Below are 27,606 nucleotides of genomic sequence, written 5' to 3' on the forward strand. Positions count from 1 at the left end.
TCAATCTTCATCGTTACTTTCACTTTCGTAGTCATTGGACTTGTCATCAACCAAAGTGTCAATGTTCATATCATCGTTGTCATCCTCCTTGATGGGGACAGTTTGGCTAGCTGGCTTGGGCGTCACTTTCCTTTTTTTGTTTGACTTTTTTGTCATTTTTCACTGAAACTTTTCAGCCAATTTCTCAAGGTATTCTGGCAAAGTAGCAATCACGCACTTGCCTCTCCTCCACCCTCAACTGCTGTTTGTCCTTGGTGGAGCTTTGAGAAATCCTCTGAACTGAGCTGGGGAAACAAAAGAGGGTAACGTTGCTTCTTTGCCAAGGTCACAGCTTTTTCCAGTTGGTGTAGTTTGGATAGATGTTGGTGCTGCTCCTGACAAAGTGGTGCTGACTCCAAATGTTGTGGAGATTGGGGTGTTTAAACTGTTGTGGGTGAGAGATGGTTGGGGTCAGTTGAGACACCTTGTTGAGAGGAAGAAGAGAGATTTTCTACAGGAACAGAATAATTGGTGACATCAGATGGGGCAAAGAAATAGCCAGGAAAGATGTGAGTGTCCAGATGCTTTGAAGCCAGCAGTGATGTTTGCTGGGGTTGCCCCTAGAGTCCAAGCATAGTTGATCAGCTTAGCCATATTGTAGATAGTGATGGTCTTTCCAGGATTGCTTACCATCTATGAAGTGGCCCTGTCATTAAAGAAAGATTTCACTGGGCCATAGACAGTGCGATTCAGAAGTTGCATTTTGTTGCTGGTATGAGGGACGAGAGTGATGATGTGCACATTGTTTTCTTTTGCATATATCAATGCTTGCAATGACAGATGATTTTCATGATTATCCAGCACCAAGACAACAGGGCTGCATGTGTTTTACAAAATGCTCAATTACCAACAAAAACTTCTGTCATCCACCCATTGTTTGACAAAGCCCAAACTTCCCTTGGGATCACTGTTGAAACTCCTTTCTGGGGAATATGAACACTGGCGGCAAGTCAATCCCCCCGATAGTAACAAGCTTTCCCCCTTCCTCTGGAAAAGACCTGGGTCTATTCAAGACTGTTGCGATGTTAACATCATTGTTTTCTCTCATGTGGGTAGTCTTTCAATGGAAAGTTGTTTTGAGAATTCCTGTGTCTTTTGATACAGCTTTTGCAGATTCTGCCTTTAAGACATCCTCTAGAATCAGCCCATTGTCTGTTTTCTGCCAGTCTTGGCGAGGCATTGTGGATTCTTCAAAGATGATCTGCAAACAGAACAAAGTATGATCATTTTCTTCTTTCCTGTCATCTATGCATGCTGTATTCTGTGGAAAGAAAGATTTTATTAGTAAAGAACAAGCTAGATGCATTTTGAACAGCCTGTGTAGTAAAACGAACAGACAGTTTTGAGAAATTTAAGCAACAAAGTAATTTATATTAAGAGATGCTTGAGCTAAGAGGTATTCGAGTTAATAATTACACTGTCTAGGCACCCTAATACAAAGAAATGCATGAAAAACTATCACAAATTCATTCAGAACCCAGTAATATAAAGATATAAAACCAGTATGAGCAATGTGGAGAGGTGGTCACATGTGGACTGAGTTGGCTAGCCTGTGGCCAACTATCCCTACAAGGAAAATCTGAACACAAAAAATCAGAAAACATGATGACTGCCACATTTTAAGAAATATGATGAAATGTGGGCTAAATGGACACTCTTTACAGATGAAAAAAACCCCCCAAAACCCTGGCAATATCATCAAGCTACTATGGGTTCGAAGGTAAAACTGAAAAATTGAAAAAAATTACCTCCAAATGGAAGTAATTAACAGTGGGCCAGTTATTCCTCCCTACTGTAGCTTTCGAGAAACAAAACTAAGAATTAATTGCATGCTTAGGTTTTAATTAGACATAGGAGTGGCCAAGTCTCCCTGCTGGCCAATTCTCCCCTCTACATATAACATTTATGATGGTCTTAGCCATGTGATTTGTGATTTTCTAGTGTTCCCTATTGTGTGTTGATGTGTGTATACATATATTAAGTTTATTGACAGGGTTAAAAAACAGGAGATGAACATCATTGTCGGTGAGCACATCCGCAAACAACAACTAACTCCAATCTTCCTTTCATGCATCTTGAAATCAAAAGTGCTTTTCTCTGAGAAGTAAAAACGTCAAGACTGGAATTATATATGGATATTTCATTTATTCCTGCTGGGTTTCTTTTCAGAGTTGGCATGCTTTGTATATGACTACATCTTGCTAGATCAACCCATCTGACTTCCATGGGCGTCACTGTCCAAGACTGTCACTGTCTGCTAATGTATTATGTATTGAACTTATCTCTCATAACTAAAACAATATCTATCTTTTCCATTACGCCATCACTACACGTCGCCTAAACATCTTTGCCATGTTTTTACAAAGTATCTTTGTTTATATTATCGTTAGCGTAACTTCCATCTATCAAGTTAACATCAACTTAACATTTCTGAGAACTATTAAATGTAAATAAATATTTATTCTAAATATTTTTATTCTAAAACATATTTTAGCTAACAAAACTTTTTGGCTTGAATAATTATAATAATTGTCAACCAGCACATATTTCCGCATTGCCCAGTCAATATCTAACATTTTGCCACACTGCATCAAAAACTATTTTGAATCTATGAAGTTAAAGTGGAGTGCAATTTTAGTCTTTTTGTATTAACTGTCACACTATTAAAATATGGATTTTGCCCATGCCAGGCTAAAATCCATACTGTGACGTTTTTGTAGAAGTCTCTTACTGTGCTTAATTGATAGTAATCTAAAGATTTCTTTTTTGGTAATAGAAATAAAAACGGTTTAGATGCAATACTCTACTATTTTCTCGAACATTTGCAATTATATTTACTTTATAACAAATTATTTTTATACGCTTGTGGGACTGTTGTTCCAGCAATAACAACAGAGAAATGATTTTTGTAATATATTCAATGATTATTTGGTTGAAATACTTAATACTGGTTGGTCAATTCTATCAAAATACTCAATCTAGATTGGTTGCCTATACTAGATTTTAACCAATCTAAAAGAGACACCTCTGAGTGCTGAGCATCTGACGACATTGACTTTATAAGTGAGAACCTAATCACTGTCACACTTGCCAAACAAATGCTTGACAGTCATAACAGTCATACAGACTTCTTAGAAACAAATGTACCATGGCTGTCACACCTTGGCTACTGCCATCTCTGCAAACAACGCAAGTAACTATCACAAACTACTAAAAATATAGCTACAGCTTATATACAGTCCCAAGAACTCGCTCATACTCAAGTCACACTAAAAGAATACCACTTTTTTCTTCTATACTATTTGAATTCTTGACTCTTTTGTTAAATAATTAAAATTGATATATTAAAATTGGTTGTTAAATAAGTAAAATTGATATATTATTTATGGATAAACTTTTAATACTTTTAATAATCTCTTATCCTTTCTTAGTTAAAATGGTGAAAGAATCTGGAAGCTTTAAGCTGAATGCAGAAGGAAAAAATAAAGCACATAAAAGGAAAAAAGGTTGGAAACTTCTTGTTTACAAAGAAATCATAATGTAGGATAATTTATAAATACTAGACTATTTTTTAATATGTTAATATATATTAAAAGTTAGAAAACATTCTGATGGTTTTATATAAACGATATACTTGTTTAAACCAAATTATACTTGTTAATTTTTATTCACTGTGGTAAACATTGTTTTATTATTTTATTGTTGCATCATTAGAATATTTATTTGAATTTGTATTCATCTATATATGCATGATCATACAAAAGTATTTAGCTATCATCAAAATTTGTTAATTTTATACTGATTTTTTGTTATATTAGCATTACAAGTTGATTTTTTTCTTTCTAGATAATTGTTATTTTATCAACTTGCGTGAAAAGAGCTATGTAAAAGATGCTTAAAACCGTTTGAATTATGCAAATACCATCAGTAGTTCAAATGTTATGATAATTTTAAATGCCAAAATTTATGCTTTTCCGTGGACATTTTTCTTTTTTCGGACCTCAACATTTCAAGAAATTTGGTAATTTTGCCACCATTTATTTATTTTTGAAGCTATTCTCCTGAAACTTGGCACTCCTATGTAAAATTGTGTGCTCTTTCTGATTATGTAGTCAAATCTGATGTATCTCTTTACTGAAGAGGTATAATCGAACTGAAGATGTCCAGTTACAAGACTGGAGTGGTCTTGGCGTCACACACCCATAGAAATAGACTCACCCGCTTGCATAAGAGGCAAAAGTGGGCTACTTAAACAAGACATTCATGGCAACGGTGTGCTTTCAAATATACATCGTCTTGCCAACACTTTACATGGTGTTGCCGATATAGGAAACCTGCTACAAACAACATTGGAATATGGACGAACAAACACAGCAGACATTACTTCAACGGATCCTCAAGCTACAGCAAGAGAATATCGCCCTGCGAAGAGATGGAGCAAGCCACTTACAAGGAGACTCAACAGACCTACCATAGAACCGAACTCAAGTGATGGTGACTGGGCGATATTCATTGACTCTTGAAATAGATACAAGGAGAGGTGTGGGTTGACAGCATTAAGAAACGAGCTGAGAACGGCTTGTTCCCCAGAAGTAAACAGGCTGTTGTTCGACATGGTAGGAGCAGAAATACTGAACTCCATCACGGAATAACAGCTGTTACAACACTAAACTCATAGCTATCAGAAGCGTACACAAAGAAGTGTACTGGCAAGAATTCCACTCTGTAAAGCAGAAGAAGGGGGAAATCGGTTATGGACTTTGTAGCACGACTTTGATTAGTCGCAAAATTCTGCGACTTTTCAGTGACTTGTCTGAACGGGATAGGATGCGGTTGGAAAATCAGCTAATCTAACGATATGGTAACAGGACAAATGGTGGCAGGGCTGGCAAACTTGGAGCATCAAAGCAAGGTGCTGCTGTCGAAGGCTGCGACACTGGAAGAAAAATTCAACAGGCTTGTTAGCCTAGAGACCATGGACAAGTTTATCTCCTATCTCCACAGTGTATACCCTACTACAAGCATACAGCGGCTTCGGAGGAACCAGACTGTATCAACTCAGAGAGACACCGAACCCTGTAAATGGTGTGGGAAGAGCTCACACCCTCATGGCTCAAAAGACGAGGGGGCTGCTTGTATATAAAAATGAGCAAGAGATCATCCAAGTAGATGGCTTCTCAGGATTATTAATTTAAAAGATCTTTCATTAACAGAATCATGGTTGAAATGACATACTCACATCAGTGATCAATATATTAGTTATTGACTTAAGCTCAAAAACTATTGGACTGTAGTATAATCTGCAGCTTTGTATGGTTCAATGTGTTGCCATTCCAGGTGGGATAGCATAATTTAGTTTGATCTTCATTTCATGCAGATCCCAACTTTATAATTAGAAAAAAGCCTCTTGTGGGCTAAGGATTTGTACACATGCAAGATAATTACTGAAAGCATACTAATAAAAGCAAAGATAAACTTGGTTGACACAATCAGCAGACTTAAATCCAATGGAACTGGTATTGGATGAACTTGACTGAAAAGTCAGAACTAAACGACACATAAGTGCAATTTTAGCAACTGTTGCAAAAAAGCTTTGTAAAACTGTCTTTAGTATACCTCCCACCTTTGACGGAAAGAATGTAGAGAATTTGTGAAGAAGTTATAGCAGTTTAAGGCGACCATTTTGATAAATCAAAAATCATTGTTTAATTTGCAATTAATGTGGCTAAAAAAGACATATTTAATATAACTAGCATTACAAGTGTATGCTGTATTTTCTTGGACATTGGCAATATTACATACCTAATGTGCTTCACCAAGTCATATCTTTTTCATTTGTGGGTCAATTTCTAAAAGAATTACATTGATGGAAAGAGAATAGAATAAGCATTACAATGATGTTAATTTATTTTTCTTTTATGCGTTTAATGTTTTTATGCTTAAGTTAAAAATGAAAAAAAACAAAAAAAAAAAAACGGTAAAAAATGACAGCAAAAAGGGAAACTGTTTTTTCAATGTTTACATTTCATACATTACATTTGGATAAATGTGCGGGGTCAAATTTGATTGGATATGGCTGAAATTTTACAGGCTATATAAGCATAGAAGTCCATCTCTACTGGACTTTGATTTATATTTTTACAACCACAGAAAGCAAAGTTACGACCAAACAAAGTTGACAAAGAATATTTCAAAATTGATAAGATAAATCGGTATGTATCATGCATTTTCATATAGATAAGTTTCAGAATTATTTTCATGTATAATATGTAAATATTTGATAATTATTAATTGTGCAGAAATTTCTTTAAAATGTTATCTTTTATAGAAATTCAAATCCGCTTAACAGGGGAAAACAGGTTTGCTATGTGCTCAGCTGACTGAAGTCAGCGCATTAACGAGTTTCGTTTGTATTCTCTTAAAAATAAAAAAAGTTTTTTTCTGCTTTCAAAACAAAAGCAGAAAAATCAGTTTCATTTTTTATTCTGGGTTTGTTAATTTAAAAAAATTATTTTCAAGTTTTTCAAATTTGATTTTCAAACATATTTTGTTGTTTTTAAAACACATTTACTAAAAGCGTTAAAAAAACCCAAAATGTACTAAGTACATGCGTTTCTGTTACCATTGTATTTATAACTTACTTGTACTTAAGGTAGAATGGTGTTTTTCATGGTAAAAAAAAAACAAATATATAACAAATAAAAAGTGCTTGCGCACTTATGTTACCATGCTCAAATAATGTTATTTAGTAATCCATTCTTAACATGGGGAAGGAAGGGTGTTTTGTTAACTATTCTGTACTTTCACCTAACAATTAAATAAAATGTGAAACTTGAATTTATTTTTAACTCATTGTCAAGACCATTTTTTTTAATCTGTAAAACAAACCCGTTTTTTTTTTTTTTTTTTTTTTTTTAACTGAGGATATCTAAATAATAATAATAAAAATAATTAGGCGGTTCAATAAAGAATTTCATTGTGATGCATTTTGTAAATTTTTACCTTGTTTCCACCTTAACATTTTTCTTTAAAATGACTACCTTTAAAGGTTTTCGGGTATGCTGAAAATGAATATCGCATTTAAATTTTCCGCAAATAAGTAGCTTTCCGGATATTAAGAAATGTCATTTCTTATGTTATTGCTGGTGGCCATCTTGGTACATGCGTTTGCACATAGTTTCTCGGGGGTTACGTTTGTGCGCTTATGCATATCAAGATGGCCACCAGCGATAACATAAGAAATGGCATTGCTTAATATCCAGAAAACTACTTATTTGCAGAAAATTTAAATGCGATATTCATTTTCAGATACTCTAAAACCTATAAAAGTAATCATTTTAAATGTTAAACAAGATAAAAAATTACCATTTTATTTCTTTGTTTACATAGTTGAATTTTCAGTAAAACAACAGATTAGAAATGACGAAAATTACTATCAACTGGTGAATATTTAGTTGTTGCTTATCAGAGTTCCTGGTATCCTAGTACTGTGAAAGCTACATCAAGTATTCATGTAGAGTACGATTTATGCTTGCATCTCAGAAAATAGGGGTATATTTTGGGCCAGATAGAGAGAATTTACAAAATTAAAAATTGGACTGGTCCCAAAATGCATAAGTTCTGGTTGACTATGGGAATTTCCATCTTTTACAGAAATCCAAAATCTATGTGAAAAATTTTCTTTGATTTATATCTGAGATTTATTCATATCTAGCCATATTTTTTTTTTTTTTTTTTTAAGGGAGTAGTAATTACTGGCCACGAATGCTCTTTCGCCATTCAATGGCTACACTCCAGATTAATCTCTTCTTTAGTTAAGAGGCAGGAAAATGCTTGCTCTCAATATATATATTTAAATACCAGTTGTCATGGGAAAACAGAGCATAATGCAGAAGTGACCATTCCCCCCCCCCTCTCTTTTTAAATTCATTTTGAATATCTATCAACCAGACACACTCACACCACCCCATTGCTATCGAGACATGCGACAACCAAATATCCACGCGTCAACCCATAAAAGGAAGCGAGTTAGACACTCCATCACCATTCCCCCTTCCCACCGAGTGATTCGTCAAAAACACGTGCCCAGGTCACGACGAGAAATCATCCAGACACCCCCCCACCTCCACCCCAAAAACGAAGCAGCGTACGGGGGGGAAAAAAAAAGGAGAAAGAGAAAAAACCCATTTTGGCGGGAGTAGCATGCATGGAAAAAAAGAGTTTAAAAAAAGAATGGAGGTGATCACATTGTCGAACGAATGTTGATAATAAAAATGCGACAAACACCAGCCAACATGATTCATTTGATAAATTGGAAGTTCACTCGACTTTATCTTCATTCCTGGAGCCAAAAAGGGACCACAGAAAAACTATGAAAACACCTTGGCTTAGAGACATCAGAAGGAAATATATCCTCGAGTGGAAAGGATGCGTCGAACAGCAACAACGTGACTTATGCAGTGAAATGGCGACTCTCTCATCTGAGCCTTATCCCTGAAGCCTAAAAGAATTCATCATAATTATGAAACTACCTTGGTTCAAGATATGGGAAGGACACAGCCGAACGTCGGTGGTTAAGAAAACAAGCGAGAAAGGAATACGAGGGAAGACAAATAGACAAGCGAACTTCGAAGGATATCGACTCGCGTATCGGCGAAATGCGACTGCCTCACATTATAACATCAGAACATTGAATTTTGTTGGATACCTAATCATTGGTTGAATGCACGCCCTCACAGTTAAGTACTATTCACTATCCCCTCCCCCCTTATCTCACAAATGTTGACTTGCTGAATTGAACTGTTTTTTTTTTTATTTTGAAAGATTTCTACTGCCTCACATAACTCAACCATTTTCCACACAAAAAAAAAGAAAAGGGAAGTAAAGAAAAGAGGCTATGTTCATTTGACCAGTTTTCTTTAGTGTTGCCCCCCCCCCCCGCCTTTTGACCCGTTGGACACTGTCTGCATGTTTTCTTATTATTTTCTTTTAACATTTTGTTTTGATTATTGAATTTTTAATGCACAATAAATGACATGCGTATAATATATAAACAACCGTGTTGTTCCGTTATTCATTGCCTGGTATTTCGTCAACCGTGAATCTTATAAGGAAATTCCACAACGGAAGTACTGTCCAGAACCTGGGTAAGTGCTACTGGGTTGTTTTTTTATTTTTATTTTACGAAACATTTCGGGGATAAATTCCCTTTTGGGATTTTTCAACCTGGACGTATCCTCACACAGTATAATACTTAGTTTTGTTTATGAATAGACACCCACTGTACGATCCCATGCGCCAGTTTAAAACAAATTGAAGTTTGTACATCTTAATTTAATGGCTTATGGTAAAGAGATACATCAGATTTGATAATCAGAAAGAGCACACAATTTTACATAGGAGTGCCAAGTTTCAGGAGAATAGCTTTAAAAATAAATAAATGGTGTCAAAATTACTGAATTTCTAGAAATGTTGAGGTCCGTAATTTAGCCCACAAATTTCCATGGAAAAGCATAAATTTTGGCACTTAAAATTCTCATAACATTTGAACTATTCATGGTATTTGCATAATTCAAGCAGTTTTAAGCATTTTTTACATAGCTCTTTTCATGCAAGTTGATAAAATAATTATCTAAAAAGAAAAAATCAACTTGTAATGCTACCAGTCTGTATGATGTACAGAACTGAAAATTATCTTTGACGTAGATATTCCTAAATTAAATCAGTTTAAAATATAACTGATAAATTTGATGGCGATTAGTCAAGCAACATAAATGCTTAGTTGTGCACAAACATAGTTATAAACAAACTCAACTGAAAATATAACCTCTGTCTTTACACGAGTAATAAATGTACATCATATTTAGATGTTATTATAATTTATAGATTTTTTTTTTACTGTTAGTTTAAAATCAATATTTACCATTTTGTCATTAGTATCATTAATGGAAAATTAAGTTTTAAATTAAAAACAAAAAAATTATTTCTTTATTTTCATTATGCTATCTCTTTTGCAAATACTTTCTACTAGTTCAACTATTGTTGTATAATAAATGGATAATAATTTGTTGCCAAATTCATATATTTTGTTATTTATTTAATTGTTCTATTATAATTTCCTATTTTTTTTTGTATTCTACAGATGAAGCAAGTGCTGATACAAGAAGCAAAGAAGACATACCATCAGCAAGGTTGGATTAAGAACTCCTGTTGTAAAAAGCTACTTATCACAATGATTTTATTAAAATTCAGAGAAGCAAAAATTCATTTAACATTTAAAATATATAAACAAATTTGAAATCAATATTTTTCACAACTAAATTAAAATGATTGATTTTACTATCCATAAATTTTCAGAATCAAGTTAAAAAATGTATATTTCATTGATACAATTTTCTTCAGTTTTTCTCAATTTTTATAATCATTGAAAAAACATGGTATTTTCATCAGTATGTTCAATAAACAAGGTTATTTTTTTAATAAAACGACTTCTATTTCACTCAGGAAAAATTTGCTTTATTTTTTTATATAATCTCCATTAGGCTTAAGACCAAAATTTTAACTTTAAAAGGTTTCTATGGTGTGTTAAATAAAAGCAAAATAGTAGTTCTGTGTCCCTATAGGATTTTTCAGCTATAATGGCGATATTTTTTTATTTAAATTATTGTCAGTAGTTTAAAATGCTATCCTTCATGTCTCATTGCTAAGTTTGCCTTAGGCTATGTGGCTTCTGTTTAGTAATGCCAAAAAATCAAAAAGCAGAACACATGGTGTGACTCTTTTATTAATAGACACCTTGCTACAACTTCAATATGATGTAATAGCTTAATTATAATTACAATACAATACTAATATAAAAAACTATACTTGATACCACATTGCACGGAGAAAAGGTTATATAATAACATTCCTTTTTTTTTATTTATTTTACTTCAGTAAGTTTTAAGAGATCAAGGGGCTCCCTCCTGGAGCTAACACTTGATTCTGTTATGATTTAAATTTATATCCGAGGGCTCTTTTAAGAATAGATACTGTTCCCTTTATGGCTGCTATTTGCATTTCGTTACAGCTTGGTCTTCCAGGGATTGCTTCTAAGTATTTCTGAAGAATTTTTTTTATTAAACCAATTGCTCCTATCACAACCGGTATAATGTTTATTTCTTTCAGAACCATGTCGTTTTTAGATCATTTTTTAGGTCCTTTTGTTATCTTTTCCCGCTCAGCTCTGTTAAGGCCAAAATCATTTGGGACTGTGACATCGATAATAAGTGCAGTTTTTTCAGGCTTATTCCATATAACAATATCTGGTTTGATGGCCTTGTTTTTATGTATCTGCCCGCCTGTATGTTTTTGTCATAGAACACAGTCACTTTTCTGTTTGATGTTATCGGTGGTGGTTCATGTTCCCAGATATTTGGCGATCTGTCAAATTGCATCTTTCTATAGATCTTCCAATGGAGGTACTTGCATACTTTGTGACGAGCAGTGTAATGGCCATCTGCCATTCTTTTTCTCTTTTTTTTTTCATTTTTCTTAAACTTTTTCTTCTAGGGGATGGGACATCCAACCAGATGTCTGACATTTACCCCTATTTTAGTGAGTCCAACCAAGAGATCTTTTCAGGATTCTAGCCGTCCCTTTCAGTGCAATCGTTTGTATTTCACTTGCACTTGGTTCACCGGGTATGCTTGCTATGTACTTTTTAAAGTTCTTTTTCATAAGCCCAGTTGCTCCTATGATGACTGGTATAACTGAAACGTCTTTTAATTTCCAATTTCGTTTCATATCATACATAAGTCCTTGTTATCTTTCCCTCTCAGCTCTGTTAAGCCCTGTATCATTGGGTACACTGACCTCTATTACGGTCGCTTTTCTGTTTGCTCTGTCCCAAATCACTATATCTGGTTTAACAGCTGCGTTTTCTAGATATGTAGCAGTAGGGATTATGTAACGTGCATCCAGGAGATAAGCGCCCGCGTGTTGTGTGGGTACGTGGGAGAGACGGATGAGGGGAAAAAGACTTACCTCGAGACCAGCTCAGCGTTACCGACCAAAAATAGAAAAGAAAGACCAAGATGGCGACCGCCGTCTTTTGTAAAGTATGATGTCTCGCAAAGTCACACGAATTCTCGGAATATGCAAATTTAGCCGGCCTAGAACGACGATAAAAGCGGGTGAGGGGAAAGACGTGGGAGAGTGACGATTGAGTTGGCTGGGGAATCGTGTGGCTGTTGCTTCTTGTGCCGTGTTGAGGATATCTTACCGTGTTAAAGAGAGAGTCGGGCGCCATCTTGAATTTTTCCTTACACTTTTTCCTTACAGATTATGAAGTCATAGTGAATAGTGTAGTTGTCATTTCCAACTGTTCGTTCAGGTATATGTTCCCAGGATTTTTTACTACACTGAATGTTGAGTTTCTTACATATCTTCCAGTGAAGGTATTTGCAAACTCCGTTATTCCTGTATATTGCACATTATGTGCATTTAAATCAGACACAAAGCAAAAGAGAAAGAATAATAGAAAATAGAGAAAAAGAGCGAAGAAAATGAAATAAACACTTTAACAGTGCAATCAAAATTCAGTGAAAAGGAATAATGAGAAGATCAAGGGATAAATTGGTAATTTGAAGATGCAATTACACAAAGGAAAATGAAAGAGAAATAAACAAATGTAAGCAATTTCCAAATAAATTTCATCTCTTGTTTTAATTTCGAGACATCATTTTTAAATGTTATTAGTATTGAAGGTATTTAAAAAAAAAACTATTGAAATATATCAGACACATTTTTCATATTAAAAAACGTCTCTAATTCCTTCAGCATGGAAATGTTTCATCACTGCATATTAAATTCATGAAGACTAGCAGGACCCGTGGAAATTCCATGGTCGTTAAAATCTTTTAAAATACATCAGTAAGAAATTCCTTATTGTTATATTACAAAAATGAACGTATGGAAGCAAGTAGAACAAACAAAGAACTTTAGTTTAAACTTTTATTGAAGGTCAATGCGATCGTAACTGATGCTGTTGATATTTTCAGGAAGTGCTGGTGATGATTGAGGCGGTGACAGGGATATTGATCAGCTGCTTGGAGTGAGAATAGTGGTCAGTCAGCAGGTTCTTGGGAGTCAGACTGTGAATTTAAAAAAACTGTCTGAAATTGTTGACATAGATTTTATGAAAGTTCTGATGACCCCAAGTTGTTTAATATTTCAGGACGTGTGAGTAATGAATAGGTCACAGAAAACTGCCATTACATCTTGATAAAGCTGTTGTTGATTCCTAGAACTTCCTGCAAATGTAGATGGTAGAATAACTGGTACACCAGAATAACCATCTTCATTCCTTGCTAAATGATCCATTAAGCCAGAACATTGAGCAGCTCTTGGTTGACTTTGATAGCTTTTAATGAAGTTAAATAAGCAACCGTCAACTTTTACATATGCAATAGACTTTTCTATTTATTTTGAATTTTATTCAATGAAGATTTGGAAATTCACAAATATTTTTTAAGTCGAATTATTGATATAGATTTCAATTAATGCATCACAACTTCCTGATAATATAAATAGAACACTTTGAATTTTCTGTACAAAAGTTTTTTCCATAAAAGCATTGTAATCTGTTATAATATTCAGATTCTTGTGTATTACATGCAGAGAAAATGAAGTGTTTCTATAAATCTTAAGAAGTACAGTTAAATTTTGATTTTCGATAATCAAAATGATGTGAGGTAGGTTGTACCTATCAAATTTATGTCAGTATTATGTAATTAAGTAAAGTTAAACAAACTGTACACTACTTTTTCATCAAATTATGAATTTTAAATATAAGGAAAGCAATTTTTAAAACATTTTTTCCAAAATCATATTTACATCCAAGTTAATTTTTAGATTCCATAGCTGTTCCTGATTGTTTTCATAACACTTCACGGTAAACAATATTCTTAGTATATGTTACACCACACTTTCTGCCCTGATTATTATCTTTATGCAGTTGCATTACCTTAAATTTCACACTGTGCTTAGATCGAGCTCTTGAACATGCCACATACAGTTGACCATGAGAAAATACAGGTTGTTGAAGATATATACCAACCTTATCCAAAGTTTGGCCTTGTGCTTTATTGATGGTCAGTGAATATGCTAATCGTATTGGAAACTGTATCCGATGAAATGCAAACGGAACATTTGTATCACTTGGCTTTAACTTAATTCTTGGAATGATAACTGTGGAACCTCTATTAGATCCATTAATTAAAATAGCAATGATACTGTTTTGATGACATTCTTTTATTTTCATCCTAGTTCCATTACAAAGTCCTTGATTTATGGATAAATTTCGCAGTCACATTACTATTGCCCCTATTTTCACATTAAGTCGGTGAGGTACCATTCCAGATGGAGTTAATGAATTTATGAACTCGACAGGATAATTTTGAAGTTCAGCATCATCATCGGAGATGTAATCTGTACTTAAATATGTATTTATGTCTCCGGGAAGATTATTTAGAATTTCTTCATTTACTGTTAAACATTCTGTATTTTTTGGAGTCATGATGATTCTATTTTCCATTTCTTGAGGGCTGCAATCAAATATTTCTGAGATTAGAGAACCATTACATACCGAATCATCAGGAACATCTATGGCATCTACAGGAACATCATTAAGACTGCTCATTAGTGTACCATTACCAAGATGAAGGAGCCATCTACAAAACTCCTGTTCATTTATATTAGTTCTGACGTTTTGTGTTAGCTGTAATTGACTGAAATGATGCCACAATGTGCATCATTTAAAACAGGTTTCTATAATAGATGTAGGTGATCCATGTGGCACTACTGGCAAAATTTGCCTGAAGTCACCTCCAAGTATGAGAAATATTCCACCAAATATTTTATCGTTACCCATTATATCTTGTAAACATCTATCTATAGCAAGCAGTGCATGATTAGGTATCATAGAGGCTTCGTCTATGATGAATACCTTTACCTTTCTCAAAAAAGAAGCATGCTCTGATACAGGAGAAACGTTACAGACACTGGTTTCTGTCAGAGGTACAGGTAGTTTGAATATACTGTGGAGTGTTTTCCCTGAAGTTAGTAGCATTGCAGCAATGCCACAGTGGCGGTTACAGTACTGCTGGAGGTGAAGTAATCATATAACATGTTGAATAAAAAGGTTTTTCCTGATCCGGCTGGGGCATCTAAATAGAAGCAATTGTTGTGTTGGGCTTCTTTTTCAGTTGCCATGACAGCCTTGATTATAGTATTAAAGACCTCTAATTGTTCATTGTTTAACAATTCAACATTAGGCCCGTTTGTATTTCGAGTCATATTATCTATTGGAGGATCACCTGTTGGTTCAGGTAAACCCATTGCCTGGCAAGAAGAGCCATGCTCATTAAATATTGCTTTTATCAAATGAAGTGCAATGTTTTCACATATGCTTTCATCATAAGCAGAAATGAGGTCTTCAATCATGCTCTGTTTATGGTTAATGAATAGTTGAAAGGCATCCACTGGATGATGATAAAGACACAGCATTGCAAACATGGTACGTAGTTGTTGTGACATTCTAAATTATTCAGTAAGAGCATTTTCTAATTCAGTATCATCTTGCAATAATCTAAGACCGATGCAAGCTCCTCTAAATATAGGGAATGTATGACCTTGGACTGTTCTCAAATCTTCAAATGAATTTGCTCCAGAGATATGAAGAAGCAGAATCCGTAAATAAAACTTTTCACCTTGGTTTGGTGAAACTGAATACATTCTTGTGATCAAATTACTTGACCGCTCTCTTTTAGTCCATTTTGTAGTAGTTTTGTTAAATACATAATGATGTGGAATATCATAGTAAAAATATTGGTTAGCAGTAATATCATTCTGATTTAGTTCAAACCAAGCAGTCAAATTTGTGTGACGTTGAATTGCTCGTTCAGCTTGTCCATGTTGATAATAAATCTGTTGCTCTCCAGGCCTGTGTAAGCTAAACGGTACACAACATGAGACTGTCCATGCATTTTATAGTCAGAAAGACGCCACATTGCTTCAGGAGGTGATACATATCTGCATGATAGATATTGCTTAACTTCATCTCTTTGTTCTGATCTCATTGTTTCTCCTTGGTCAATATTAATAGATGAATCATGGTTATTAATAGGGCTGTGACAAGCATATTCTTTTACAAAAGAATATTCTTTGCATATATTTCGTTAGAGAATATTCTTTTAACAAAAAGCATATTCTTTTTTTTTTAAAGAATATTCCTTTAAAAAAAGCCTATTCTCTTAAAAAAAAGAATATGCAAAATATTTATGGAATAAGTTGTGCCGAAAATATGTTGAAATAAATATTTGCATACGAGTCTTAATTTTACGAAGTTTTCTTTTTTATATAAATTAAATTAAACATGGTAAAACCTTCGTAGTTTTGAATTTACAATAACCTTTGGTTCCTAATGAGAGCCATTTTATTAGAGGATTATATTAGGGACGAAATATCCGCGTATCCTTTTTGCCCTAGATCTCCAGGGCTGATATATCGGCCCCGTAGTGCCCAAAGGATTGTAACTACAATTTGTATCGAAAAAATAGCCAGGTTTAAATATGGTCCAGTAATCTCCTACGATTGGAGCGAGTTTTTTTTTTCATTATAAGGCTATTTTAGCGGACAACCAAAGAAGCTTTAATTTTGATAATTTAAAGACTAATTTAATTATAAAATGCAATAAATAAAATATTTAAGTTCCATAGAGTGTTCAATTGTTCACAGTATATAAACAGTATATACATTAATGAGTAGGGCAATGTCAAGAATATTCTTTAATAAAAAACAATTCTTTACATATATTGGGTTAGAGAATATTCTTTTGATAAAAAGCATATTCCTTAAAAAAAAAGAATATGCTTTTTAAAAAAGAATATGCAAAATATTTATGGAATAAGTTTTGTTTTGCCAAAAATATGCTGAAAGAAAATATTTGGATAAGAGTTTTTAATTTATTCATTTTTTTAGATGAATTAAACGTGGTATAACCCTAACAGATGTGAATTTACATAAAAAAAAGGGTCTAAAATTTGGTCTGTTGAAAAAGAGTGATATTATAGGCATATATATAAATATGTACAGACATCTCGTCCTTGTAGATACTCAAAGCGTGTTAGTACCCAGGACGAATTTACAAGATCTAAAAAAACTAAAGAAAAAATGTCGAAAATAATTAGCACTCCTGCTGAATGGATGGCAAGATATGCTGATGAATTTGAAGATTACCAGTTAACTGGCAATTGCTTAACCTGCAAATACTGCAATATCTAGGTAGGAGAAAACTTTAATACATAAAATTTGCAATATAGTTGACTAATAGATTGGCGTTGTTATAGTAGTTTTGTTTTTGAAATTCTATAACGGTAAATCTAGCTGTATTAAACTTTGATTGAACGTTGAAATTTACAATTTATTTTATCTACTTTTTACGTTAATTAATAAATGTTAATCGGCTTCAAATAACTTTTTCCACCCTTCCTTTAAATGTATATATTACCATTAAATAATTGATTTTTATTTTTACAGATCAAAAGTTGTAAAAAATCTCTAATAAAGCAGCATTTAAAAACCAACGCACATCTGGCAAAAAAGACCTACACGGCAACGTTAGGCGAAGTTCCTACTGCAGCAACTGATTTAGGAGCCAGTATGAATAATTTGTTCAATGCTGACTTATGCAAAGCGTTGATTGCAGCGGATATTCCGTTTCATAAACTGAGCAATAATGTGTTCAAAGACTTTCTTCATAAGTACACACATAGAAATATTCCAAATCAGACTACACTAAGAAAATATTACGTTAGTGAAGTGTACGAAGCAAAAGTGTAGTCACTCAGAGAAAAAGCTGCTGGAATGAAACTGTGGGTCTCGATTGATGAAACCACTGATGTAGAGCAGCGTTTTATTGCTTGCTTTGTGTTTGGCATTCTTGGGGTAGAAGAGGAACGCAGCAAGTGCTATTTGGGAAATATTGCATGTCTGCCAAAAGTTAATCATTCTACAATTGTTGCTTTTTTTAACGATCCGTTTCAGTTTTTGTGGCTGCAGCAAGTCCTTTATAATAATGTGCTCCTTGTAACCACTGATGCAGCTGCATATATGTCCAAAGCTATGAATGCTCTTCAGGTTTTATAGCCGAAAATGGTGCACGTTACTTGTTTGGCCCATGGCTTGCACAGGGTTGCGGAATTAGTCAGGCAGGCGCACCCAAAAGTAAATAAACTGATTTCAACTGTAAAAAGTATATTTTTAAAAGCACCCAATCGGATCGAAAAGTTCAGGGAACTAGCCCTAGGAGTGCCCCTTCCACGGAGTCCCATTGTAACAAGATGGGATACGTGGTTAGATGCAGCGCATTATTACGCCAAATATTTGCCCAAAATTACTCCTGTCATAATGTCTCTAGATTCAACAGAGGCCCAAAGTATATTGGAATCCAAAAACCTGTTGGATGAGGAATCACTGCCATTTGATCTCGGCTTTATCGCCAACAGTTTTTCCATTTTAACAAAAAATATTGCAAAGTTGGAGACTAAAGGGCTGAGTCTTTCAAAGTCTATTGAATTAATTAGAGAGGTCGAAATGACACTTGAGGAGATGGATGACTCCCAATTTCGTAAAAAGCTGAAGAATGTCATTTCAAAGAACAAAGGTTTTGCTACTTTAAAACGTCTCGATGCACTTATTAGTGGGAAGGCTTTTGAAAATGAAGGAAATTTGGATGACATAGATCATTTAAAAGTTTTAAGTGCCGAAGAAATGGCCAGCTTGAAATATGCCCCAGTAGTCTCATGCGACGTGGAACAAGTTTTTTCCCAGTATAAGACCGTTTTAGCAGACAACCGCAGAAGTTTCAATTTTGAGAACTTAAAAACGCATTTAATTGTAAAATGCAATGCTTAAAATATTTGTTTAAGCTTGATAGTGTTTAATTGTTAGAAGTATTTATAGCATAAAAATAAACGTTTTTTTCTATATATTTTCTTGCGTTTTCGGTATTAACTGAAGCTTTTACAAAATCATCAATAGAATTTATAAAAAAACAAATAATTAACCCTTTCGACCCTAACATTGCAAAATTACCAACTACTCAACTATACCCACTCTATTAAAATACTATAGTAAGGCCGAAATATCTGTAGGTCTTCTTTTACCTTAAATCCCCATGGCCGATATATCGGCCCATTGGAATCGAAAGGGTTAATATTGTTGCAGACGTAAATCTAAGGTACCTAGCATAAATATATTCGCTTGAAGTACAGTGAAAATATGCGATTTATAAAAATAAATATACGGTAGCAAAAGAGAATATTCCGTCTCAAAGCAGCATATTCTTTTTAAAAAGAATATTCCTATGCAAAAAAAGCATATTCATTTTAAAAAAGAATATTCTTGTGTAAAAAAAGCATATTCTCGAGCATATTCTTAAAGAATATTCCCGGCATATAAAAAGAATATAGAGCATATTCGAAAGAGAATATTGTCACATCCCTAGTTATTGACCTCCATCATAGCACTATCATGTCCTTTATAAACATATTTAAATATTATCAACAGTACAATTACCGACTTGAACTGAGTCACCATTATTTGCACACTTGTAAGCCGGGTATCCATCAATGTTTTCTACTGTTTCTTTTCTAAATACCTTTGGAAAAAATTTTTTTGCATAATTCTTTACTCATACAAGGAGAATTAGGATTAACTGCACCACATAGACCATGTACCATTAAAGATTTAACTAAATCACGAAGCTCTGGATCTTCAGGCTGACACAATTGCATTAGTTTGTTGAACTGTTCTCATCTTATCCTGATCTCACAGCATTATGATCATGTGGCAGTGTGATAGCCCTCTTTTTTGAACTTCAATAACATAAACATATGCAACAGGAGTTCCCAATACATGTCTGTCTTTAATGTCTTTCAAAAGTTCAGTTAGATGTGCATGATACACACGTGATATTAAGTCAGGTCGATTTTGTGCAAGTTCTGATGACCCCAAGTTGTTTAATATTTCAGGACATCTTGGATTACATGTATAGGTAAGGAATAGGTCTGGCTTTCCATATTTACAGAAAACTGCCATTGCATCTTGATACAGTTGTTGAAGATTCATAGGACTTCCTGTAAATGAAGATGGTAGAATAACTGATACACCAGGATCGCCATCTTCATTCCTTGCTAAATGATCCATTAAACCAGAATATTGAGCAGCTCTTAGTTGACTTTGATAGCTTTTAATGAAGTTAAATCTGCACCCTTCAACTTTCACATATGCATCAACTACATATTGTTGGAATAGTTTACCAGATCTATGGATAATACTGAATGAATCTCTAATTGCAAGGCGATAACTGTAATACTCTTGCATTGTCACTTTATTGCGAACTCTTGTTTGCCGTTCTGGCCTATGTTGCATGTTTATGTGCCAGCCTTGTTCACCATTTGGAAACAATATGGGATATATCATGGGGTCCAAGTGGCAAGACAGATAAGAAATTTGGTGTTTTGGTTGAGAATATTGGTAAACAATATCTCTGTTAGCAGGTGGAGCACCGTCCTCACCAACAAATACTACACCTATTTCCTTGTTTATTGGATTGTTAAATCTTGATATCTGGACCAGCGGTGAAATGCATCGAAACTCTCCTTGGCTTTACATTTTCCCTTATAGCACGTGCTTCCTCTTCTAATTCAATGGCTCTCATATTTTTATAAGCTTGGGCATAAGGATTATTCTCCATAACTGTAGCTATGGTTTCAAAGACACTTTGGATACATTTATTATTTTCTGGTAAATTACACCGGAGTTTATTTGCTCCAGATGAGTCCAAGATGTAAATTTGTCCATATTTTCTCTCCTCTTCATTATTTGGGTGCAGAGTACTGGAATAATGATAGGTTTGACCTTGTAAGTGAAAACAATAGGGACCTCTTCCAAGAGGGCGGACAATATTTGCTCCAAATGATGCAAATGAAAATGAGGAGTTGTAATTGCGTATATTAGATCTGAAATTAAACGTTTCTTGGTCATTACCTTCGAGTAACCTTTGGAGTTGAGGAGGATAATCTTGTAAAGGAGGAAGAGAAACTTTTCCTTTTTGACAACTATTCAATGCTTCTCCTCGAAATCTAAGTGCTCTACAAAATTAGCAAATCAAACTCATGTCACCTACAAAATAATACGGGATATTTTGTCTTTCTGCATCATTCATAGTGTTTCTTCGTTCCCGTTGTCTAGCTCTTTCATTTTGCAGATAAAGTTGTCTGTCTTCTTCAATCATGTTATTTATTTGCTGTCTCAATATGTTTCTCCTTTGCAATCTGATATTATCTGTGGAGAAAGAAGTGGCTTACCGTTAAAGCGGCTGCGCGTTTGTACCTGCAGAGCACAAATTGAGAATCAAGATCGCGCCCGCATGCGTTTATGTGGAAAAAAGTCTCGTGGAATCCCTGGGAATCTCAGAGAATCTCGTACCCTGGTTCCATAAATAACGAGGAAAGGAAAGCGGGAGGACAGACGATTTTTAGTCACTAAAGCGAACGAACGTGTGTAAAAGAAGAGGTAGAAGAAAAGAGTGTGGTGAACGAAACAAACAACGACTCGGTTGAAAGTAGAGTTGTAACGAACACAAGCTATTTCGGCATGACGTCAGGATTTGACCCCAAGCTAATTCCCCTGTTTGATGGCAGTAGCACTGATCACTCAGTGCAGGAATGGGTGGAAAAAGCAGAATTAATATGTCAGCTCAGTGGGGTGAAGCGTATGGAATGCGTGGTCCCAATGCGCCTCACTGGGGGAGCATATGCAGTATACCAGCAGTTGGCTGATGAGAAGAAAACAGATTTTGCCTGCATCAAGCGCGCCCTTTTTACAGCATTTGCGTTAGATCCAGTTACTGCATAGAAGGAATTCATGGCCTGAAAATTATATCCCGGGGAAACGGTGGATGTGTATCTGGCTGAGCTAAAAAAGCTATCGGTCCTTTTTGGAGGGATGTCAGACAAAGGCTTGGTGTGCGCCTTTGTTGCAGGATTACCTAGGAGTGTGGAAGATCTGCTCCGTGCCTCATCCCAAGTGGACGGAAGTATTGGCGCGGGCACGAGCAATAGTAAAGAAAAGCCCTAACAACCATCACAGGTTGGATTACAGGACCTGGGTGCAGCTACAACCTGCTATAAGTGTGGAGGACCCAACCATTTGGCCCGTGATTGTCTTTCGTCACGTCAACCAACTCGGAAACTTGACTGGCCTCAGTGCTACAAGTGCAAAAAACGCGGACACCTGGCCTGCACCTGTCCGGGAAACGGGCAAGGGGAAGAAGCTACAGCGCCAGTCTTCTCCCCAGATCGTCATTGAGCAGGGCGCTACCCACTGTAAGCATACACATTAATGGAAGCGAGCGCCTCGCGCTTGTCGACAGTGGGTGCACCCAGACTCTCGTAAGCAAGATATGCTGTGCCACTTGGAAAGCAGAGAGAATTCCGGTACTAACTGTAGGCGGAGGTTCACTAGCCTCTTCTGGGGTGAGCATTATCCACGCAAGCATCAACGACGGGCCTGCAGTAGCCGTGCGAGCCCTGGTTGTGGAGGGAGAGCTTCTCGGGTACGACCTACTCCTGGGTATGGACTTGATTATACAACTGGGTGGAATTACTGTGGACAGAACCGGCAAGGTACAGTTCTCCCTATGTGAGGAATATGTTTGTGCTGCCATAACTCTCGACGAGCCTGACTTTCATGCAGAGTATGAAAGAAACACCAATGCATGAACGGCGTCTTGGAAGTGGTCAAACGATCAGCCACCAATATCCTTGCGGAACCGGTTATTGGAATATCCCCCACCCATGTGGCTAAGGGAACAGTATGAAGAAGAACTGCAAACGTGGATCGACAATGGCTGGCTTCTTCCATACCTAGAGGATGAGCTTGGCCCCCCGCGAGGGCTGATTCCCTTGATGGCCGTCGTTCAAGAGACCAAACAAAAGGTCCGCCCCGTCCTAGACTACCGTGAGCTCAATGAGCATGTCGACCCATATACGGCAAGGGATGATGTGTGTGCACTCAAATTAAGGGAGTGGCGACAGCAGGGATCGAATGTTGCAACTCTGGACCTACGCAGGGCCTATCTGCAAATACGCATTGAGAAGAAATTGTGGCCATTTCAGACTGTGCAAATTGGAGGAACCCAATATTGTCTAACCAGGCTAGGGTTCGGTCTAAATGTGGCACCAGGCATTATGACAGCAATCATGCATGCTATCCGGCAGCAAGATGAGGCAGTGCAACAGGCAACATCCTCATACATCGATGATATATTCGTCAATGAGAGCCTCATGTCAGCGCAATCAGTTAGAATGCACTTTGAGAGCTTTTGACTGACATGTAAGGAACCAGAGCGTCTGTGTGATGGAGCAAAAGTTCTTGGCCTGCACGTGCGCAATAGCAAGGAGGGACTTTGCTGGAGAAGAGGAAGTCACGTCCCCAAGGTCCCATCAAACATCACTCAACGAACAGTGTTTTCGCTTTGTGGAAAGATGGTAGGCCATTTCTCTGTGTGCGGTTGGCTCAGGGTGGCCGTGGCGGCCATAAAAAGACGTGCAACAGCCGTGTCGTCGGGATGGGACGATGCAGTACATGATGTCACCCTAAGGAGTATGCTGACAAAGACTGTGTCCAGGGTGACCAGTGATGACCCCGTTCAGGGAAAGTGGTGCGTCAGCGGGAATGAGTTCATGGTCTGGGTGGATGCTAGTTCACTGGCCCTTGGAGTTGCCCTTGCAGTTAATGATTCCATTATTGAAGATGCCTGTTGGCTTCGGCCAGAGAATGATTCGAGGCACATAAACCTGGCCGAACTTGATGCCACATTGAAGGGCGTTAACTTGGCGCTTCAATGGCAAGCCAAGGTTCTACATATCATGACTGACTCGGCATGCACTCATCGGTGGATAACCGATGCATTAAGTGGAAGAGCACGGCTGACGACATGAGCATTGAGTGAGATGTTAATTCGAAGACGACTTGCCACCTTGGTCAACACCATCACAGAGTACGACCTGACCATGGACGTAGTGTTGATCAGGTCTGCGCTCAACAGAGCAGATGCTCTGACAAGAGTCCCTCAACGATGGCTTCTGGCTGGTGCTCGGAGAGATTCTGATAATCTGCAAAACACATGTGCAGCAGTTGTGTGTAATGTGGGTGCAGCGCGCATCATAGACATTCATCGACAGTGTGGAAATTCTGGCATCAAGCGGACATTGTACTTTGTCAAGATGATTGATCCAGGAGTAGAAAAAAAAGATATCCGAAGAGTGGTGGAAAGTTGTGAGGCCTGCCAATCCATCGACCCAGCTCCAGCATGATGGAAGAAAGGGATTTTGGAGTGAGTGGTAAGTGGCAGAGAGTGGGCATGGACACCACACACTACGGTGGCAACCACTTCCTTACCCTCATCGATTGTGGGCCTACACGTTTCGCAGTCTGGAGACTCCTCTGGCGCCAGGACTCTTGCAACATTATTCGCCAGCTGTCATCCTTGTTCTGTGAAAGAGGTGTACCCGATGAAGTGCTGACGGACAACTATCCAGCCTTTTGCAGCCATCAGATGAGGCAATTCTTACAAGAATGGGTTGTGCGGCTGCGGCTTAGATGCGCTTATGTGCCTTCTGGAAATGGTATAGCTGAGAGAAGCCATCGCAGCATCAAAACAATTGCAGCCAGGAAGCAGTGCACCATCGCAGAAACTGTGTACTGGTATAATCTCATGCCAAAGGATGGCGTCTCTCCAGGAACGGCGCCTGCAAACGCAATCTATCAGTACCGTGTACGAGAAAAAGGAATCCATCCTGATACAACTGTGGCCACTGAGATAGAACGGAATCGATATGCCAAAGGGGATGCTGTCTGGGTGAAGCCGCCAGGAAACCGATGTACTGACAAGTATAAACGGGGCACAGTGACCGATGTGGTGAGTCAGCAGTGTGTCCAGGTTGATGGCGTACCCCGTCACGTTAGGGACCTACGGCCGGCGACACATGTACCACCTCCAGTGGACGATGAGAGTGACTCTGACTCTGAAACGACCATCAGGCTGTGGATGAGAGCGCACGCGAAGACGAGAGCAGCACTGTCCCCCTTCACAGAAGCATCCGACGGCGGCGATCGCCACCCCCCTGCCATCTCTGTGATCATGAGATCAGGGGGGAGTGTGGAGAAAGAAGTGGCTTACCATTAAAGCGGCTGCGCGTTTGTGCCTGCAGAGCACAAATTGAGAATCAAGATGGCGCCTGCATGCATTTATGTGGAAAAAAGTCTCGTGGAATCTCTGGGAATCTCGGAGAATCTCGTACCCTGGTTCCATAAATAACGAGAAAAGGAAAGCAGGAGGACAGACGATTTTTAGTCACTAAAGCGAACGGACATGTGTAAAAGAAGAGGTAGAAGAAAAGAGTGTGGTGAACGAAACAAACAACGACTCGGTTGAAAGTAGAGTTGTAACGAACACATTATCCCTTTCTTCAGTTCGTAGCTACTAACGCCTTCGTCTTTGTCGTTCTCTTGCTGCACATCTTGTATCTTCCAATGTAGTGGTAGTGATTTGGTTCATTCTGTGTGAAAATTTAATTGGTCTTAATAAAAAAAAATTATAAATAAAGATTTTGATACGAAAAATAAATGTTTCTATAATGAAATAAAATTCAATATAAATGTTTAAAATGAGAATAAATATTTCTTAATTAATGAAACCGTTTTTTATATTAAAAATCATTAGAGTGTAATTTTTCTAAGAGGGAATTTAAATCAACATTTTTATAATTTAGCTCTGTAAAAAGGATATCGAGATGATATCTAGGTGAATTATATAAATTATTTAATAATAAATTATTCCCTCTCGTAACATTTATTGGTGCTTCTACACTTTGTCACCGAAAAAAAAGACGCCATGTTTTTCAGCGCACCTGCTGCCAGAATTTAAGAGACATCAGTATTTTAAAGTGTAGAAACTATTTTATTTATTCAATAAATATATTGAAGTAAAAGTGTAGAAGCACCTATTTTTGCTTTGATTAAAGAACTGTACACGCTTTCCATTCATGATTCAGTCATAGTTTAAAGTACTGATGTCTTCCGTGGATTCTGGCAGCAGATGTGCTCAAAAACATAGCGTTTTTTTTTTTCGGCTACAAAGTGTAGAAGCATACATTTATTTGTGAACATGCTATTTTCTTTTGGTGAATAACTTAATAATTTCATTTCAATAAATTATATCTTGAATTTTGTAAAATATACGAAAAATGTAAAAATTGAGAGTAAATATTTGTTTAAATCCTAAGTAATGAAACAAAGTGTTTATTTGATATTAAAAAAGTTAAGTTGCGTAATTTTTAAAAGGGCATTTAATAGTCAATACTTTTTCTAATTTATCTCTATAAATAAGGGATGGCTAGATTAAAATTTAAGTATTCTAATGGCCGTTTCTAAAATTGCCGAAAGTAATTTAATTATTTTAAATATTTACAGTAAGAAGGATCAAAAATGTTCAAAACTTACGCCGGATTAAATATTTAGTTTCTGATCATCAAAATAGGCTGATAACAATCATTTAATGCTGGATGACTTATCCTCAAGTCAGTAAACTTTGTTGAAGCAAAGCTCTGTTTTTGTTGTTGACGATGGTGTTGTTTGTTTACGGTTAAATGAATAACGAAATTTCACCAAGTTACACTGGTTTAGTAGATAATTTTGTGACTTATATAGAAGCTTTACCGTAAAATTCGGCTAAAACAATTGTTGACGAATTACCTCCTTTGAATCAATATTGTCTGCTTGTGGCAATTGAAGATCGTCTGCTTGTGGCAATTGAAGCGAAAACCTTGTTAGGTATTAAATGCTCAAACATTTTAATACAGCTAGCTAATTTGCAAACAGAAACTTAACATTTTCTTGTATCTTTTCTTTTTTTTATATCAAGAAAAATGTAAGCATCATGCTGAAATAATAAAAATGCCATTCTTAATAAGGGTTTGACTATTGTAAACCTTCACCTAAATAATGATTTAATGAAAAAAATGTTTAAAATGTTCTTGTATCTTTTTTATTGATTTTTCTTATTTAACAAAAATTATAAACTTTGATAGCACTATTGTAAGAATCATGCTGAAAGCCATTCTTAATATGGGGAGGGGGGTTAACTATTCTGAAACTTCACCTGACAATGTAAAAAAAATAAGGGAAAAATATATGTATGAACAATAAATATTTTCTCAGTTAAATGAAATATACTGTAAATCTTTAAATAAGGAATAAATATTTATTTAAACCATAATTATTGAAACAAAGTATTTTACTGCATAAAAAAAAATGCTTATGGGGAGAAGGGTTAACTATTTTGAACCTTCACCTAAATAGCGATTTAATGAAAAAAAATTTAATGGTCTTGTATCTTTTTTTAATAATTTGTTTTAAAATAAGAAAAAAAAAAAACTTTGATACCGCTATTGTAAGAAT

General features: G+C 36.1%; 1 long non-coding RNA gene across 2 annotated transcripts in view; it reads left to right on the forward strand.

Annotated features, from left to right (window-relative positions):
* The window catches only part of LOC145254890 (uncharacterized), a 53,527-nt gene that overhangs the window by 23,596 nt on the left and 2,325 nt on the right, over nucleotides 1-27,606 (forward strand). For both annotated transcript variants that reach the window (XR_013863828.1, XR_013863827.1), the window contains exons 2-3: nucleotides 3,471-3,545; nucleotides 10,181-10,229. This is a non-coding gene — a long non-coding RNA (uncharacterized LOC145254890). The remainder of the gene's footprint in view (nucleotides 1-3,470; nucleotides 3,546-10,180; nucleotides 10,230-27,606) is intronic.

The sequence above is a fragment of the Euprymna scolopes genome, chromosome 30, assembly GCF_053919585.1.
Source record: "Euprymna scolopes isolate OS-2025 chromosome 30, ASM5391958v1, whole genome shotgun sequence".
NCBI lineage: Eukaryota > Metazoa > Mollusca > Cephalopoda > Sepiida > Sepiolidae > Euprymna > Euprymna scolopes.